Source organism: Bos indicus, chromosome 20 (assembly GCF_029378745.1).
Source record: "Bos indicus isolate NIAB-ARS_2022 breed Sahiwal x Tharparkar chromosome 20, NIAB-ARS_B.indTharparkar_mat_pri_1.0, whole genome shotgun sequence".
NCBI classification, from domain to species: domain Eukaryota; kingdom Metazoa; phylum Chordata; class Mammalia; order Artiodactyla; family Bovidae; genus Bos; species Bos indicus.
This window is the reverse complement of record NC_091779.1, coordinates 30,166,686-30,185,509: the sequence shown is the minus strand read 5'-3', so window position 1 is coordinate 30,185,509 and position 18,824 is coordinate 30,166,686. Positions and strand designations below refer to the sequence as shown.

Genomic DNA, 18,824 nt, shown 5'->3' with positions numbered 1-18,824 from the left:
ATGTTTGTTTAAGTTAAATTAATTTTATAGTAATAAGAGAACAGCATACACAATACAGACTTTTAATTTCAAGGAGACTATCAGAAAATAACTCTTTTATGTCTTTTATGAAAGAAGAAGGCAATTATCTATAGATGTTTTTAAACCCAAATCTCTTTTATTAGAGGGGATTAGTGGGGCACAGCCAAGGCAGGGAAGGGCTGGGGAGACCATCTTCCTACACGGCTTGTTCATTGGCTTTGCTTCTTGAGTTCTAATGCTTCCTCACATAGGGCAGCTCAGGTGCGCTGGGGAAGGGCTCAAAGCACAAAGCCTCAAATGTCTCATCTGCCAAGAAGGCTAGCCCCACAGTGGCTGGGGCCTGAGGCTGTGCTGTCTGGCGGGTGAAGTCACACTCATGCAATGTCATGCTCTGTCATGAAGTTGATTGTCCTCATACAACCACTGCACTTTCGGTCCTCGGCATCTGTGAAGATGGTGATCTGGTGGCAATGGTTGATGAGGAACATGTCCATCTCAGAATCTGCCTCTCCCCCAGATTTATCATGAAATAACGTAGAAGAGCTTTTCCAAAGTGTAGCTACAAGATAATTTTAGAAGTTATGCAATAATGTTTTAAAATGCATTCATTTGCATATATTAGGGGATAAAGTGATTAAGTGACATAAATACTACTTAAATACGTTTGAATGCAAACAAGTACCATTATCTCAAGAAACATATTGTACAGTAGTATAAAATATGCACACATTCAGGTAATTGGTACACAGAAGACTAATGTTTGGGAAATGTTGCAGATGAAAAAGCCAGTATTGCCTTATCCATTGAACCAAAGATTGATTTAATTAGATGTAAGGATAATGTCTTGAGAAGATACTGGCAAGATTCTCAAGGAAAATAAGATTAAAATGTTGAGCAAATAGACAAAAATAGATTTCATAACATTCTATATAATCCCCAGATTTTCCAGATCCAGCAGAAACCTTGTTTAATTAAACAATATTTCATTAAAATTCTTTGCATTACAGCAAATGAACCTAAAGAGTCTCTTGAAGTTTCAGTTCAGTTCAGTTCAGTTGCTCAGTCATGTCCAACTATTTGCAACCCCATGGACTGCAGCACAGCAGGCTTCCCAGTCCATCACCAAGTCCCAGATCTTGCTCAAACTCATGTCCATTGAGTCAGTGATTCCATCCAACCATCTCATCCTCTGTCATCCCCTTCTCCTCCCGCCTTCAATCGTTCCCAGCATCAAGGTCTTTTCCAATGAGTCAGTTCTTCGCATCAGGTGGCCAAAGTATTGGAGTTTCAGCTTCAGCATCAGTCCTTCTAAAGAATATTCAAGACTGATTTTCTTTAGAATTGACTGGTTGGATCTCCTTGCAGTCCAAGAGACTCTCAAGAGTCTTCTCCAACACCTTAGTATAAAAGCATCAATTCTTCAGTGTTCAGCTTTCTTTATAGTTCATCTCTCACATCTATATATGACTATTGGAAAAGCCATAGCTTTGACTAGATGGACCTCTGTCTGCAGAGTAATGTCTCTGCTTTTTAATATGCTGTCTAGGTTGGTCATAGTTTTTCTTCCAAAGAGCAAGTGTCTTTTAATTTCATGCCTGTAGCCACCATCTGAAGTGATTTTGGAGCCAAAAAAAAAATAAAGTCTGTCACTGTTTCCATTGTTTCCCCATCTATTTGTCATGAAGTGATGGGACCATATGCCATGATCTTAGTTTTCTGAATATGAGGTGGGTTTTTTTTTTTTTTTTGGTAAATTAATTAATTTATTTTAATTGGAGGCTAATTACTTTATAATATTGTAGTGGTTTTTGCCAGACATTCACATGAATCAGCCATGGGTGTACATGTGTCCCCCATCCTGAACCCCTCTCCCACCTCCCTCCCTATCCCATCCCTCAGGGTTGTACCAGTGCACTGGCCCTGAGTGCCCCATACGACCCAGCAATCCAACTACTGGGCATACACACCAAGGAAACCAGAATTGAAAGGGACACATGTATCCCAATGTTCATCGCAGCACTGTTTATAATAGCCAGGACATGGAAGCAACCTAGATGTCCATCAGTAGATGAATGGCTAAGAAAGCTATGGTACATATACACGATGGAATAGTACTCAGCTATTAAAAAGAATGGATTTGAATCAGTTCTAATGAGGTGGATGAAACTGGAGCCTATTTTACAGAGTGAGGTAAGTCAGAAAGAAAAACACCAATACAGTATAATAACACATATATGTGGAACTAAGAAAGATGGCAATGATGATTCTATATGTGAGACAGCAAAAGAGACACAGATGTAAAGAACAGACTTTTGGATTCTGTGGGAGAAGGTGACGGTGGGATGATTTGAGAGAATAACATTGAAACATGTATGTTACGATATATGAAATAGATCACCAGTCTAGGTTCGATGAATGAATATTGAGTTTTAAGCCAACTTTTTTTCACTCTCCTCTTTCACTTTCATCAAGAGGCTCTTTAGTTCTTCTTCACTTTCTGCCATAAGGGTGGTGTCATCTGCATATCTGAGGTTATTGATATTTCTCCTGGCAATCTTGATTCCAGCTTGTGCTTCATCCAGCCTGACATTTTGCATGATGTACTGTGCTTATAAGTTAAATAAGCAGGGTGACAATATATAGTCTTGACGTACTCCTTTCCCAATTTGGAACCATTCTGTTGTTCCATGTACAGTTCTAAGTGTTGCTTCTTGACCTGCATACAAATTTCTCAGGAGACAGGTCAGGTGGTCTGGTATTCCTATCTCTTTAAGAATTTTCCAGAGTTTGTTGTGATCCACACAGTCAAAGGCTTTGTCATAGTCAATAAAGCAGAGGTAGATGTTTTTCTGGAACTCTCTTGCTTTTTTGACGATCCAACAGATGTTGGCATTTTGGTTCCATTGCCTTTTCAAAATCCAGCTTGAACATCTGGAAGTTCATGGTTCATGTACTGTTGAAATCTGGTTTGGAGAATTTTAAGCATTACTTTGTTGGCATGTGAGATGAGTACAATTGTGTCGTAGTTTGAGCATTCTTTGGCATTGCCTTTCTTTTGGATTGGAATGAAAACTGACCTTTTCCAGTCCTTTGACTACTGCTGAGTTTTCCAAATTTACTGGCATATTGAGTGTAGCACTTTCACAGCATCATCTTTTAGGATTTGAAATAGCTCAACTGAAATTCCATCACCTTCACTAGCTTTGTTCTTAGTGATGCTTCCTAAGGCCCGCTTGACTTTGCATTCCAGGATGCCTGCCTCTGGTGAGTGATCACATCATCATGGTTATCTGGGTCATGAAGATATTTTTTGTACAGTTCTTCTGTGTATTCTGTATTATTGTCACCTCTTCCTAATATCTTCTGCTTCTGTTAGGTTCATACCATTTCTGTTCTTTATTTAAGGTTTAACCTACTGGAGTGATAAATTCTGACTTGTTCACCCCTTTCAACTTTTAAACATCAATAGAATGAAATAAAAACATACTAAACCTAGAATAGAAAAAAAATATTGTCACCATTAGGTATACCTTTAAATGGAAAGGGTGCTTTTGCTGCTTGCAACTGGTTTGTCAGTTGAATGAAAACTATTGCTCTAAGATTGTCTCACCACTTATTTTTATTTATGAAACCTAAAAAGATAGAGGCACCAGAGAGCTAGACTAAAATGAACACACCAAGAAAAAGACAAATTATAAAATATTTCATCCAAGTAGAAGCAATGAAAACTTTTGGTTTGCACAACAGCCTCCCAAGGGTAAAGGTAGGATTTACATTACTGGTTGTACTTAAAATTCACCCTGAAGATCATTGAGGCCAACATCTGAGAGTATTCTCACAGGAGAGATTAGATGACCTGTCATGGCTTTCCATTTTTTATTTACATGATTTTGCTGCAGTAGTAATTATTCTTTTGGAAAACAATTTGCTGACAACTTAAGATTTTAGCCTTGAGAGTTGTCTGGCTGTGTTCAGTTAAAGTTGAGCTGTCATGTCCAAAATGGCCATAAGACACACCATGGATCATGGATCCCAGTCTTTCCTTAAGCCTTTTTACTTACAGAGGCAGTGTTAATAATTCAGCTTTTCGAAATATAGAATAAGCACTACATTTTACCTTACAGGTGGAACAAGAATAATGACATTAACTCTACAAATATCTCCTACTTAAACACAATTCTTGATTTGAATAGTCATGACCCTTGTATTATCATATTTTTGCATGAAATATTAGCATATATTTATTGATTCATTAATTCTTGCCTTTAGGAAATATTTCTTCTGCTTACTCTGGTAGTTGGAATATTGGTAGTGCTAGATATTGGAGCCATAGTAATAAAAAAAAAATACACATCTTTGATGCAGCTGGAGGGTGAAATCAGGCAAATGAGTAATTATAATAAAAGTAATACATTTTCTGATTAGAAAGTAACATGTTTTGGGATTATATCAGTGGAAAACTCAACTCAACCGTGATGGTGATAAGAGAGGTGATGATAAAAAGTAGTGTCTCAGAGAAAATTATGTGTATTCCCTGGTGGCTCATATGGTAAAGAATCTGCCTGCAGGGCCGGAGACCCAGGTTCGGTCTCTGGATTGGGAACATCCTCTGGAGAAGGGAATGGCTATTCACTCCAGTATTCTCGCCTGGAGAATTCCATGGACAGTGGAGCCTGGTGGGCTACAGTCCATGGGGTTACAAAAAGTCGGACACAACTGAGCAACTAACACTTTTACTTTCATGGCATATATGTGTGTGTGTGTGTGTGTGTGTGTTCATGTATATATAGCATATGTAATAATTTATGCTGTAGTGTATATATATGCTACATAGATTATTTATCTGTGCTATGTACACTAGGCAAAGAGTACAGATAGTCTGGTGACTCCAAGATAAAAGAATATGAAATGTTAAGGAGCTAAAAGATGTTTAATATGCTAGCGAGTAGAGTTTGAGAGGAAGATGATACAAGCTGAGGCTAGAAGGCCTCCAAATGTTGCCTAAGCTATAACTCCAGTAGCCCATTCACGTGGACTGTGTCACCCAGGTGAAAGAAGTAGTGATCTTAGGGTAGAAACAGTGAGGATGGAAAAAAGTGTAATGAAACAAAAAAATATTTAGGAGGAAAATTAAATAAGACAGTGATTGTATATGAAGAGTGAAAGAAATGGAAAGAAGATAATTGGCTTGATCAGTTGGATACATAGATGGTATCACCCTTAACTACAATGAGAAATATTGAAGGAAAGAAATGTTTTCAGGTGAAATAGCTTTCTTATGGTGGTTTCAACTTGCTGACTTAGAAATCTAAACATATTTCTAGCAGACAGTTGGATAGGCAGATCTACAATCCAGAAGAGGAATCTATATCAGATATATGTTTTGCATAGATGATAATTGAAGCCATGGGAATTAGAAAAGGCTGAAAGGAAGATTAGTCTTTTTTTCTGATTTTGGATGGGAGTATAGTTATATAATTCTATATTTATAATTATTAGAGGGCATTTACAGGAGTATATTTATAACTTAATTTGGTAATCCACATTTTAGCTTAATATCCATGTGATTTATTCAGAGTATATAGACAGAAATATAGACACTACAAATAAACAGAAAACACCCAGGTTTTGTTGTATATATTTATATTTTCCACAGTGAATGTGTAGAGATTTTTATAAGCAGAGACAAGTAGATGCTATTGAATATCTTTCTAATTTATATAGGGACATATTTAATAATTGGCTCATTTTTGATAGCTGAAACAGCATTTGTTTTTAAGAAATTAAATTAAACTAAATTAAAATCTGACTAAAACACAAGGAAATCCCTAATTTATGTAATAGAAATATTGGTATTGCCCTTAAACATTTAGTTGGGCAGATGAAAATATTGATATAGGTTTCTATTCCTCTTTTTCAGCTTACTCTATTGGGGAGATAAGAACAAACAATAAAGTACCACACTATAGATTGAAGGAAGAAAAGCAAAGAAGCTACAATTATGAATGAAGCTATTTGTGTTCTGGATAAGTGATGATTATTTGCCTATAATTAATGTTCTTTCTGGTACCTTGCAAAATGTGAAGAATACCTTTAGTAGATACATTATTCTTTATAACATTGATTGCTATGAACAATAGAATACAGTCTTGTCTATTGTTCTGAGTTTAAGATGATGTTTTATTTTTCATCACTGGTATGTAGTTGTGTGTATATAAATCCAAAACAAGTGAAGCAATCAGTCCATCAGTTTGTTATTTTGTTTACATGAAATCAAAAGAGTTAGTTTGATTGATTCCCTCCTCCTTGGAAGTTTGGGCATTAAATATGCAACCCAGATGTCAGCTGGGGCCACCTTGTCTTCCATGAGATCTAGATAAGATTGCCTTGAATCTTGATACCCACCTTGTGGAAGGAGGAAACACTTTTCAAATGTCAGTAAAATCCAGGCAGCTTAAGTTCTTAATGGTTACTCTTCCTCCACCCTCTGTCTGAGTTTCTATGTTTCCTGTCTTTTATATCCACCATATCATTTTAAATTTATGCTCTGAGCTATTCTTTATCCACAAAACAAAAATGCAGCCCTTGCAAATGAAACACTCATGAATGTAGAGAACTTTTTGGAATATTGGGATGGGGAAGATTAAGAGGGCAAAGCATTTACACTGCTGCAGAATAATGACTCTACATTTAGTATAAGGCCACCCTGATCCGTTCAGCCATCTTTCTTGATAGGAATTTCCACCAGTCCTTCAGTCCCTGTAGAAGTGTGCTTTGGAATAAATTCATTAATTTATATATACATCCCAAGATTTAAATAACAGTATTGTTTGTAATGGGCTTCTCAAATGGTTCAGTGGTAAATAATCTGCCTGCCAATACAGGAGTGCAGGAGACGTGGGTTCCATCCCTGGGTCAGGAAAATCCCCTGGAGGAACAAATGGCAACCCATTCCGGTATTCTTGCTTGGAGGATCAGATGGACAGAGGAGCCTGGTGGGATCAGTCCATGGGGTTTCAAAGAGTCAGGCACAACTGAGAATGCACACAATACAAACATTGTAACAGCAAAAATTAAAAATAAAGCTTCCTATATTACAACCCAATCAAATTGACTAAGATAATCCATACAGTGTGACTTAAATGATTTAAACATCCATACAGCAGTCATTTAAAAATAATGAAAACAAGTACATCCTTGAGAGGAAAAATATCTAAGAGATATTACGAAGTAAAAAAAATCAGGATGCAAAATGATGTCTATGATATGTTTCTATTTTGGAGGTAAATAACTATATTTTGAACTGGAAGAATACACCAAATGATAATACCGGTTCCTTTCAGGAAGAGGTACTGGGTTAGTGGGAATGACTATTCTTTCATTTTAGTATTGCAATACTGTTTAATTTAATTCAATTTAAATAAATTATTTAAAATTAATAGCACATCAGTCAGTTCACTCACTCAGTCATGTCCAACTCTTTGTGACCCCCTAGACTGCAGCATGCCAGTCTTCCCAGTCCATCACCAAGTCCCAGAGCTTGCTAAAACCCGTGTCCATTGAGTCAGTGATGCCATCCAACCATCTCATCCTCTCTTGTCCCCTTTTCCTCCTGCCTTTAATCTTTCCTAGCATCAGGGTCTTTTCCAGTGAGTCAGTTCTTCTCATCAGGTGGCCAAAGTATTGGAGCTTCAGCTTCAGCATCAGTCCTTCTGATGAATATTCCGTGGATTCATTTAAAGAAATCATTTTGTTATCTCATTCAAAATAACTGAGTCACTCCTATATGGTTGTGAGAAAAAGAGCTGCTCTTAGAATAAAGTCCAAAGTTCTTTACACCCTAAGTTCTGGCCACCCTGGCCTTCCTGGTGCCTCAACAACTTGCTACATCCATTCTCAAATCAGATCCTTTGAATTTGTTCTTTGCTCTGCTTCCAATTCTATTTACCTGTCATGTCACCTCATTTGGATCTTGATTCAATTGTTACCTCTTCAAAGATGCCTTTTGTGATCATCCTACCCATCCTAAGCCCTGTCACCTATTTAGTTATTGTCTGTCTTATTGCACTATTTGCTTCATGGCACAAATTGCTGCTTGACGTTAGGCACGTGTGTGTGTGTCTCTTCCCCTAGTAGAACATTAACTTTGTGAGAACAATGGCTTTATATGTTTTGTCTGTTGCTATAACTTCAATGCCTAATAGTAAACTTTCAATGAATGCAACAATGAATAAGTTAAGGAGGCCACATGAGTTCCTGGGTCTTATCTTCTATAATCCAGAAGTTTATCAAGAACAGTTTCTTTTGTAAGAGGAATTCGTGTATCAGCTCTTAGATATTATACTTATTTTGTTGTGAGCATTTATTAATTTATACTATATAATTTAAACAGGATTGAAGACTTGAAGCAAGTTTTAATGAACTTGCTAGAATAAAAATAAGCATAATTCTAAAAAAATTGAACCATCACTGATGCACTACATATGTCTTATTTTAGGGAATCCTCCCAGTAATCTTATGAGATGGCTTGATATTTATCACATTATATTATAGCTGAATTTAGATTCTCAAAGGACTCATATTCTCATTAATTGCTACAGATTTTCTTGATTGAACAGGGCATGTTTATGAATTTTTCCCACAACAGGAAAGAAAATGACAAGATATACTAAATTTTTGATCAGAAACAGTAAGATGTGGTCAATTGAATTATAGATGCACACTCAGAGGTGATAGTTTTGTTTCTCTCAACACATCTACATTCATTTCATAGAATTATCAAAATAGAAATTATCAGTGTTCTGTTGATGGTGATTACCAGAGTTTGAGAATAGCTTATTATGGAACAAAATGGCAAAAAACCTTTTTAAGGAACAGTTACGGAGCTGAATGCTCCAGGTAAGACTAGCAGACTTTCCCCAACTGATGACGCTGCCAGTCTCACCAATTTAACTGCAGTCAAGAACAAAATTTAATAAATAATCCATAAGTAGAAGCAAATAACCACCTTGCCCTCAGAATAAATTGCATTGCTTTTCATTTCTTTTCTCCCTCAGTTAATACTAAGGAGAATACAAGCGTTCAAGGCCTTCCACCATCACACAGAGTCTTAGCTTTCTGTAGTCTCTAATCTGACCGAATCAGATCATCCCAGGCAGTGGAGTCTCTATTTGTATTGACCTAGTAATCCTTTCCAACAGCATGAATGTCTTTTGCCTCAGTCATGTTAGAAACTTCTCTTGGACTTGAGTTCCACTCTATTTTCATCCAACTAATACTGAGAATAATCAAGGCAGAATGTCCTAAGCAAAGAGTGGGGAAGATGAGTCCATTACAAGAGGTCTGCTAAGAGGAGAAGAGTTTATTGCAGAGGATAGTAGAAACATAGAATTAGATACAGTAGTTCTGCAATTTCCTTTAAGTAGTTTAGACTTTATTTTCAAGCCAAATTTTTAAGCAGGGGTGTCTGGTTTACAGTCAACCTGGTGACAGTATGAAGGATAGGTGAGAGCCTAGGTTTTAAAACTGTTCAGTGAAACCAAAGAATTCATTGGAGATTCTAAGCACACTCTCCAAACATTAATCTAAATGCAATCAAAAATAATAATTCAACATTTAAAAACTAATTAATATGCAAATCAGTGGAATAAATAGTTACCTTCATCACTACAAGCTAGAAACAAGGTTAAGAGCAGAAAGGTTCAAAGCATCTTGCTGTAATAAGATCGAGTTGATATTCCTGTCTCTGTCATGAATTTTCAGCACCTGGGGTAAACTGGACAATCGCTGAGATGAGCCATCACTGAGTGCGGAAGAACCAAACTGTCTCATCTCAAAGACTACTGTACCTTACTCTACATGTCAGAGTGCTGCCTGGCTTCTTGGGAGGCCTCTGCTGGTCATACTAAGCCACTGCCTTACCTTGACAGTGCTGTGAAAAACCAAGATAGCATATTAAAGAATAGAGACATCAGTTTGCTGACAAGGGTCCATATAGTCAAAGCTATGGTTTTTCCAGTAGTCATGTATGGATGTGAGAGTTGGACCATGAAGAAGGCTAAGTGCCAAAGAATTGATGCTTTCAAATTGTGGTATTGGAAAAGACCCTTCAGAGTCCCTTGGACTTCAAGGAGATCCAACCAGTCAATCCTAAATAAAATCAGTCCTCAATATTCCTTGGAAGGACTGATGTTAAAGCTGAAGCTCCAATACTTTGGGCACCTGATTCATAGAACTGACTCATTAGGTAAGACCCTGATGCTGGGAAAGATTGAAGGTAGGAGGAGAAGGGAGTGACAGAGGACAAGATGGTTGGATGACATCACTGACTCAATGGACATGAGTTTGAGCAAGCTCTGGGAGTTGGTGATGGACAGGGAAGACTGGTGTGCTGCACCGCATGGGGTTGCAAAGAGTCGGACATGACTGAGAGGCTGAACAACAACAAAGAACCTTGACAGGTACCAGGGCAAGATGTGAGCACACGCATGCTTCATGGAGTACAGTCAGTGCTCCTGGGCCTGTCTACTCTGATAGTAAAATGGGAAATGTTTTTTGTTATCAAAAAATGCACGTACTAAGAAATTTTGGATACTGGAGACTAAGTGGTATCAAGGGGTGCTGCTGGGTTAAGTCATCTGTTGTATGTTAAGCTGAGAACAAAGCTCCTGTGATTGCTGTTGAACATTTAAGTACTTATAAAAATATATTTGATCAGAGGTTTCTTGCTCTATATCAATTTTGATTTTGCACTGTCTTTGTTTTTATTGTGGATGTTTATTCATGTGTTTGACCGATGCAGCCCTGTGAGATATTTGAGTCAGACTGTTGTTTTTAGTCCCAGGCTAGGTGCAAACACAGCAGCCGGGTGCAGGCCCCTCAGCCTCTTTAATCATAGTTGCACGGTAACAAGTGAATACATAATGCCTAGAGCAGATGCAATACTACAGTTTCTTTTGCGTTTAGGTAAAGTTTAGATGCTCCCTTTTCTTTTTTGTTCTTTTTTTATTTTCTAACATTTGACTATTTTATATTTGACAGTGTTACTGGGCATTTTCAGTGGTTTCTTTTTTGGTCTAACTTTTATCAGTGATTTTTGTAGGAGATAAAATGATTATCTTTGAAACCCAAAGTAGACTTCTGGTTATAAGAAGAAAATTAAAAATGCATTTAATGATGAGAATGATTAGACTGAATAAAGTATGGTAGGATATAACATAAACTAATTTCACAATTTGTGGTAGATACCTTGAAAACAGTATAATAGTGAAAACAGAAAAGAATGTAATAGAGCTCTTTTCTTTCTTTTTTTTTTTTTTAATGTCCTATGCTGCCTTTAGATCTGGGCAAGAGGGGCCTCAGCTGTGGGTCCTGGGCATTTTTTTTTTTTTTCCCTTCTATGGCTGCATCCCTCTCTGTAGAGCAAATGAGTCCACAGCTGAGTGGAAGCCTACAACTCTCTTTCAGACTGACCTTTAGGTATCCTGCTTCCCAGAACTCCCTGCCTGCAAGCACATCCCAGCCTGCGTGGTGATCTTCCCTGGATCCATCCTTCTGAAGTGGTTCTACATTGTTGGTGTAGTGCAGAGCTGGTGTAGTATAGTGCTGACGAGTGGCCCAGGGGTGACTGTTGGGTGTTAATGGAGCTTTGGCATGCAGTCGAAGTGACCACACACAGCCATAAAAAGCCCTCAGGGTGTGGAATGAGCCAATGATGCAAGGGGGAGGTCAGACTGCAGACCTGGGGCTAGTTCTCATGCCACCATGTGCCAGAGTAGGACTTTGAGGAGTGCAGAATTCTAAGCCCAGACATGTCACCCACATCCTTATGAAGGTACATTTGCAAGATAAGAGATAGCATATTTTATTTAATAGTTTATTATAATTTTCAGTAACTTTTAAATATTTAGATTTATGATACTTGAGCCTTCCTTTGTATTCTTGTTCTAGATCCTATAAATGTCAAGGGTGTTCCTGTACATGATTAAGTTTAAGCAATTCTTAAAAGAATTCTACAGGCGGATACTATCATTTTCTCTACTTTACAGGAAAGGATACTGAGGCACAAAAAGGTTAAACAACCACATAAGGCCACACAGATAGTGAACCAGGTTTGGAATGAGAAGGGTGGATTTGACTGCCTGAAGTACTTTCTCTTAACTGCAATACTAATGCTGTTTCCTGAAGAAAATGTGTCAACAAATTCTTACAGAAAATTTCTGGATGACAAGAAAGTAAATGCCGGTAATTCATTGGGATTCACCTTTTAGTAATGCTGCTGCTGCTGCTAAGTCGCTTCAGTCGTGTCCGACTCTGTGCGACCCCATAGATGGCAGCCCATCAGGCTCCTCCGTCCCTGGGATTCTCCAGGCAAGAACACTGGAGTGGGTTGCCATTTCCTTCTCCAATGCATGAAAGTGAAAAAATAAAGTGAAGTCTCTCAGTCGTGTCTGACTCTTAGCGACCCCATGGACTGCAGCCTACCAGGCTCCTCCGTCCATGGGATTTTCCAGGCAAGAGTATAGGAGTGGGGTGCCATTGCCTTCTCCACCTTTTAGTGATAAAAATTGCCTAAATCCATAGTGTATTTTCTGTTGTGAAATTGGTAAATATTATTACAGCCCCTGCAGTTACAATACCATTTTGAAATAAAACATTCAGAGCATAAAATTAAGTCTCTTACCTTCTTTTCATCATTCACTGAACAGTTTAATAAAGCAAACTGTTTAATAAAACATCTTTATATATATATATATATATATACACACACACACATAGAAGATGCTTGTGTCTTTAAAACAGTATTGGATAATTCTATATAAATTATTGATTTATTAGGTACAATCTTAAATTGTAGATTTTTCACTTTCTTGTTATTATATTGTCAATAAATTCCAGAAATTTCCCTTTCTGTGCTAATTTGATAAAAGCTTTTGGGCAAGGTACTGACTCAAGTATCTCAAATGAGACAGGAGAATAGTGTCTTTTGTTTGTTTGTTTCTGATAAAGTAATTCTTTGAGTAATTACTCCTTAAGCAAGATTACATCATCTTGCGTATCTTACCAGTACCTTTAAAGAGCTGAACTGACTTCATCTGGCAAAACTTTGCTTACAGCTGCAGATGAAGAGTCAGAAATGAAATAGAAATATTTGAACCTAACATTAAAACAAACTAAAACAACTATTTCAAGACATTGAATGAATATTTGACAGATAAATACTAAAATATCTTAAATTTAAAAAATATACTATTGACTATATTTCATCATTTACATATACACATAAAATTTATTTAGTGCCTAATTGTGAATATTTACCCAACCAAAGAATCTATTCGTCTACTCTCTCCAAACTGGGTACTCAGTAGAGATTATGTGAATTTACAAACCTTATAAGATGACTTATAAATACACTTTACTTTTCGATATTCTTTTAAGCTTTGAGTCTATTTAATTGAACAGTATGTTTCTGTGATTCAGAATTTTCTTGATACTGTGTATCCAAGGTAAAACCTAAAAATATATTATATATTGAGGCTATAAGTGTCACCGATAACTGTTCTCATTAATTGATATGATAATGTGTAAGTTATAAACTTGAAATTTTCATGATATTAAATTTATAAAATATCACTTTTCATTTATGGACCCTCATTGGAATTCATTAAAAATATGGCTCTACTGTTCAAATACTACAGGAGAAAATAGAGATTGAGATGAGGATATGCAGGAGTTTAGGCAAGAGCTGTTGAGGGCCAGAATAAGGGTTGTGGGGGTGGGGATGGAAATGAAGGGAGCTGAAGCATAGAAATTTAGTGAGATCCCCACATAATTCTCTGCCTAGGAAATGTGCCTCATATAATTCTCTTCCAGGAGCTACCTGACAATTTCGTGAATTACCCAGAGAAGACTCAACAGTCATGAAAGAGAGTCACCACTTTCATTCTAAGACGCATTATTGTATGTAGTACATAAAAACCTGTCCTCCTAGGCTGGACAACCATTTGAACATGTAAAATTATAGAAAGAGAAAATAATCAGAGCCACTGTTGCTAGGTGACCAAACACTACCTGATTATGGTAGCACTATCATATTTTCTTTTCTCTTTATTCATAATTAAGCACATTGCCTTTTTGTTAACAAGTGTCTCACAAAACTGTATCACTTCATGTAAAGGAAAATTTTAGTGCCTTCCTGCACTGATTCATTACAAACATCAGTTTCAAACTTTAGATGAATGTGATAACCAAAAATAGACAAGCAAAAACAGCAGCAATAACAAAACACTGCGGAATTTATTTCCCTAATTTTCCTCACTTGTTTCTTCAAAAACAAGGTCTTGATATTCAAAAACTGGGGCATGGAAGAAAATCAGACTCACTGCTGCTGCTGCTGCTAAGTCACTTCAGTCATGTCCGACTCTGTGCGATCCCATCCTGGAAAATGTGTGGTGCAGATATCAAGTAGTAGCTCTCTCCTCCCTCTCCATGCATGGCCTGAGGGTGAGCCCTCCTCCCCACCTTAGCATGGCTACTGGCTTTGTTTACTAATGAAATATTTCTGCCCAAATTGTATTTACTGGAACAATACCATTTAAAAAAACTTTAGATTAGCATACATAGCTTTCAGTGTTTGCATATCAACTTATGTTTCTATTTTTTCCCTTGAAGTCAGAAAAATAATTTGTGATATATTGAATAAAGGGACTGTTCTGGAGTTTAGTTGTTTTTTTTTTAAGAAAGAAATCTTGTTACTGTAGCCTCATCGGAGAAGGCAATGGCAAGCCACTCCAGTACTCTTGCCTAGAAAATCCCATGGATGGAGGAGCCTAGTAGGCTGCAGTCCATGGGGTAGCTACAAGTCGGACTCGACTGAGCGACTTCACTTTCACTTTTCACTTTCACACAATGGAGAAGGCAATGGCAACCCACTCCAGTGTTCTTGCCTGGAGAATCCCAGGGACGGCAGAGCCTGGTGGCCTGCCGTCTATGGGGTCGCACAGAGTCAGACACGACTGAAGCGACTTAGCAGCAGCATAGCCTCATACTTTCAAATTAGATGACCATTGATGTATACAAATATTTCCCATTTTGGCAGGCCCCTAGTGCTGAATCAGTAAAGAAAGCTGAGCACCGAAGAACTGATGCTTTTGAACTGTGGTGTTGGAGAAGACTTGAGAGTCCCTTGGACTGCAAGTAGATCCAACCAGTCCATCCTAAAGGAGATCAGTCCTGGGTGTTCATTGGAAGGACTGATGCTGAAGCTGAAACTCCAATACTTTGGCCACCTGATGCGAAGAGCTGACTCATTTGAAAAGACCCTAATGCTGGGAAAGATTGAGGGCAGGAGGAGAAGGGGATGACAGAGGACGAGATGGTTGGATGGCATCACTGACTCAATGGATATGAGTTTGGGTAAGCTCTGGGAGTTGGTGATGGACAGGGAAGCCTGGTGTGCTGCTGTTCATGGGGTCGCAAAGAGTCGGGCATGACTGAGCGACTGAACTGAACTGAGTCCTGAATCAAATGACAAATCTTGATTATTCCTCTTTCTTTTTTTTTCTTTTTCTTCTCCCAGCTTTACTGAGGAATAATTGTAAGTTAAAATATTATATAGAAGATGTACAATTGATCATTTGATGTACATTGTGAATAAACACAATCAACATTAAATTAACATATCTATCACCTCACATAAATTTGCTTTTGTTTTACTTTTGATAAGACACATCCAAACCTACTCTCTTAGCAAATTTTGAGTACATATTAATATATTATTAACTATAATCACCATTCTGTATATTAATCTTGGGTCTTATTCATCTTATTACTGCAATTTTATAATCTTTGAACAACATCTTCCCATTTATTCCATGCTTCAGCCCTGGAATACTTTCTGCTTCCATTGTTTGACTTTTTAAGATTATACATGTGAGATAAAATAGTATTTGTCTTTCTGTATTTGGTATATTTCTTTTACTGTCCTCCAGGTTCGCCCATACCTCCAAAGGCCAAATTTCTTGCTTTTTTTCATGAGTGAACAATATTCTATTATTTACATACACTCCATTTCTTTGTCCTTTCACTTAGAGTGTTTTCTATTTTGGTTTTGTGAATAATGTTTCAAATAACATGGGAGTGCAGATACCTCTTTCTTTTTGATAGGAAAGAAATAAAATCATTTGTAGGTTAACTGAGGGAACTACCTTTTATTTTTCATCTTGGCTATGTCTATGTACAGGTTGTGAAGTTGAAAATTGAAATAGTGTCTTGATAATATAACCACTCTATTGGCAGAAATTGGAGAGGAACTAAAGAGCCTCTTAATGAGGGTGAAAGAGAAGAGTAAAAAAGCTGGCTTGAAACTCAGCATGAAACAAACTAAGATCATGGCATCTGATCCCATCTCTATGGCAAATAGAAGGGAGAAAAGTGGAATCAGTGACAGATTTTATTTTCTTGGGCTCCAGTATCACTGTAGATGGTGATGGCTGCCATGAAATTGAAAGATGCACACTCCTTGGAAGGAAAGCTGTAACATATTATATTAAAAAGCAGAGACATCACTTTGCCAGCAAAGGTCTATATAGTCAAAGCTATGATTTTTCCATTAGTCATGTATGGATGCAAAAATTGGACTGTAAAGAAGGCTGAGCTCCAAAGAATTGATGCTTTTGAATTGTGGTACTGGAGAAGATTTTTGAGAGTCCCTTGAACAGCAAGGAGATCAAACCAGTCAATCCTATAGGAAATCAACCCTGAATATTCATTGGAAGGACTGCTGCTGAAGCCGAAGCTCTAGTACTTTGACCACCTGATGGGGAGAGCTGACATTGGAAAAGACCCTGATCCTGGGAAAGGTGGAAGGCAAAGGAGAAGAATGCAGCAGAGGATGAGATGGTTAGATAACATGACTGATACAATGGACATGAACTTGAGCTAACTCTGGGAGATAGTAGAGGACAGAGGAGCCTTGTGTGGTGCAGTCCATGAGGCTGCAAAGTCAGACACGACTTAGTGACTGAACAACAACAATATGACTTTAAAACCCACTTTGCCTGACTCTGTCAGATGATTAAACAGAGGTGGCTTAAGAAAAATTTGAGCAAGCCAAATAATCGGTTTTTCTCAATGTTTAGGTAGCTTCTGTGAGTTCAAATATAGACCATATATATTTTTATTCTTATAAATGGCATTATTAACCTCCTTAGTAAATGAGTGTAGTTTTCCTTATCTGGTAAGCAAGGTATTATCTGAAGCAAACCAGCTTGGAGAGTGTTTACTTACCAGATGGGAGAATAAGGCAGTTGGGATTCCATCCCTGACTTGACATGAATGGTGTGTGCTGTGCCCTTTCCTTTGGTGCCTTAGCAGCTACTAAATCCTGCTTTGCTTCCTCTTGCTGGCTGAAAAGAAACAGAAGCCTCTTTCCACAAGTGACTGGTGGCAGATGGATCAAGCCAGTGAAATGCTATGCCCCAGACTTTCATCTGTCCAGCTGAACTGGGTCATTACAAAGGGCACTTTCACGCATTGTTCCTCTCGTGGCTGAAATTTATGTGTACTGTGGGCAATAGTTAATTTAATTTAGCAAGTTTATTTTAAACATTTACTACTTGCTTAGCAACATGCTGCCTACTTTCCAAAGGTTAAAAAAGACATGGCCACACCATATTAGCTTGGTGTGTTTCATTTTTTAAAGGGAATAATAAATGTAAATCTAGGAAGGCATATCATTGAAATAAATCAAAATCACTTGGTTCTCAATTTTCCTGTAGATTAACAAACTCTCTTAGGGGTAATTAGTGAGCAGAGCAATTAGGAAGAGTAAGGAATAGGAGACACATAAACAGGTATTTGGGGAAAGGGAGTAATACATTTTAAAGTCTAAAAAATGTTGAGTCAATATGTTGAAACTTAAGTAGTGTATACAATTATTTTCATTTTGGTTTCAGATGTAGAAGTATAAAGGGGAACTCTTATTTAGTTCTGAACTTATATCTATCTGCTTCTTTCACCATCCAGTCAGGATTCATCCATCCATCTGGTCACCTATTTTGTCTTCAAAATTTTCATTGGTGAAAACTGAGTTTATGAACCATTTATCATATTACAATTAAACTTTTTACATTTAAACCTGTGACTGAGGAAAACAGCTTTGAATCAAGCATATTGTTTTGGATTTCTATTCTAAGAAAACCCAGCTAGGGGGCAGTACTCTCAATGGGAGGCTGGCAAAAAAAAAAAAAAAAGAAAGAAAGAAAAAAAAAATACAGAAAAACCAAAGGAAAATCTTATTCTGCAGCTTTTATGAGCCTACAAAGTCCTTCCTCTATTAAAAAGCTTGCTCACTTTTGTGTGTATGTCATCATTTTTTTTTTTTTTTCTTAAGCAGTTTGGGAGACATAAACTGGAAAAGATTATCTGGTCTTAGACATGTACCATAGCCCATGGCAGGAAGAAAAAGTGAGAGCAGCTTTGCAGACTTGTCCTCCAGATGCAAGTGTCCAGGAATGTCTTGCTGCACCAAACTGGGAATCACCTAAGAGTATTTATTTGAGAAAACCCCAAAACTAGACACATTTGGTGAGCTAATTCATTTAGTGGGCAAATTGAATAAAACCCAACTTACATTTGCTGGTTTACAGACCATTAGCTATTCAAGTTCCCAGCAATAAAACAAATCACCTGTCCTCAGTTTTGATGATCCCAAGTCTAAAGACCCATAAGAGTACTGTATCTGAAATTTAATACAAAATATATGTCAAGTACATTAGTTTGAAGATAGACACTCCCTTTAATTG

General features: G+C 37.4%; 1 pseudogene; it reads right to left on the bottom strand.

Moving 5' to 3' along the window:
* Nucleotides 1–217: 217 nt before the first annotated feature.
* On the bottom strand, nt 218–17,544 carry LOC109574771 (elongin-B-like; annotated as a pseudogene).
* Between the last annotated feature and the right edge of the window lie 1,280 nt (nt 17,545–18,824).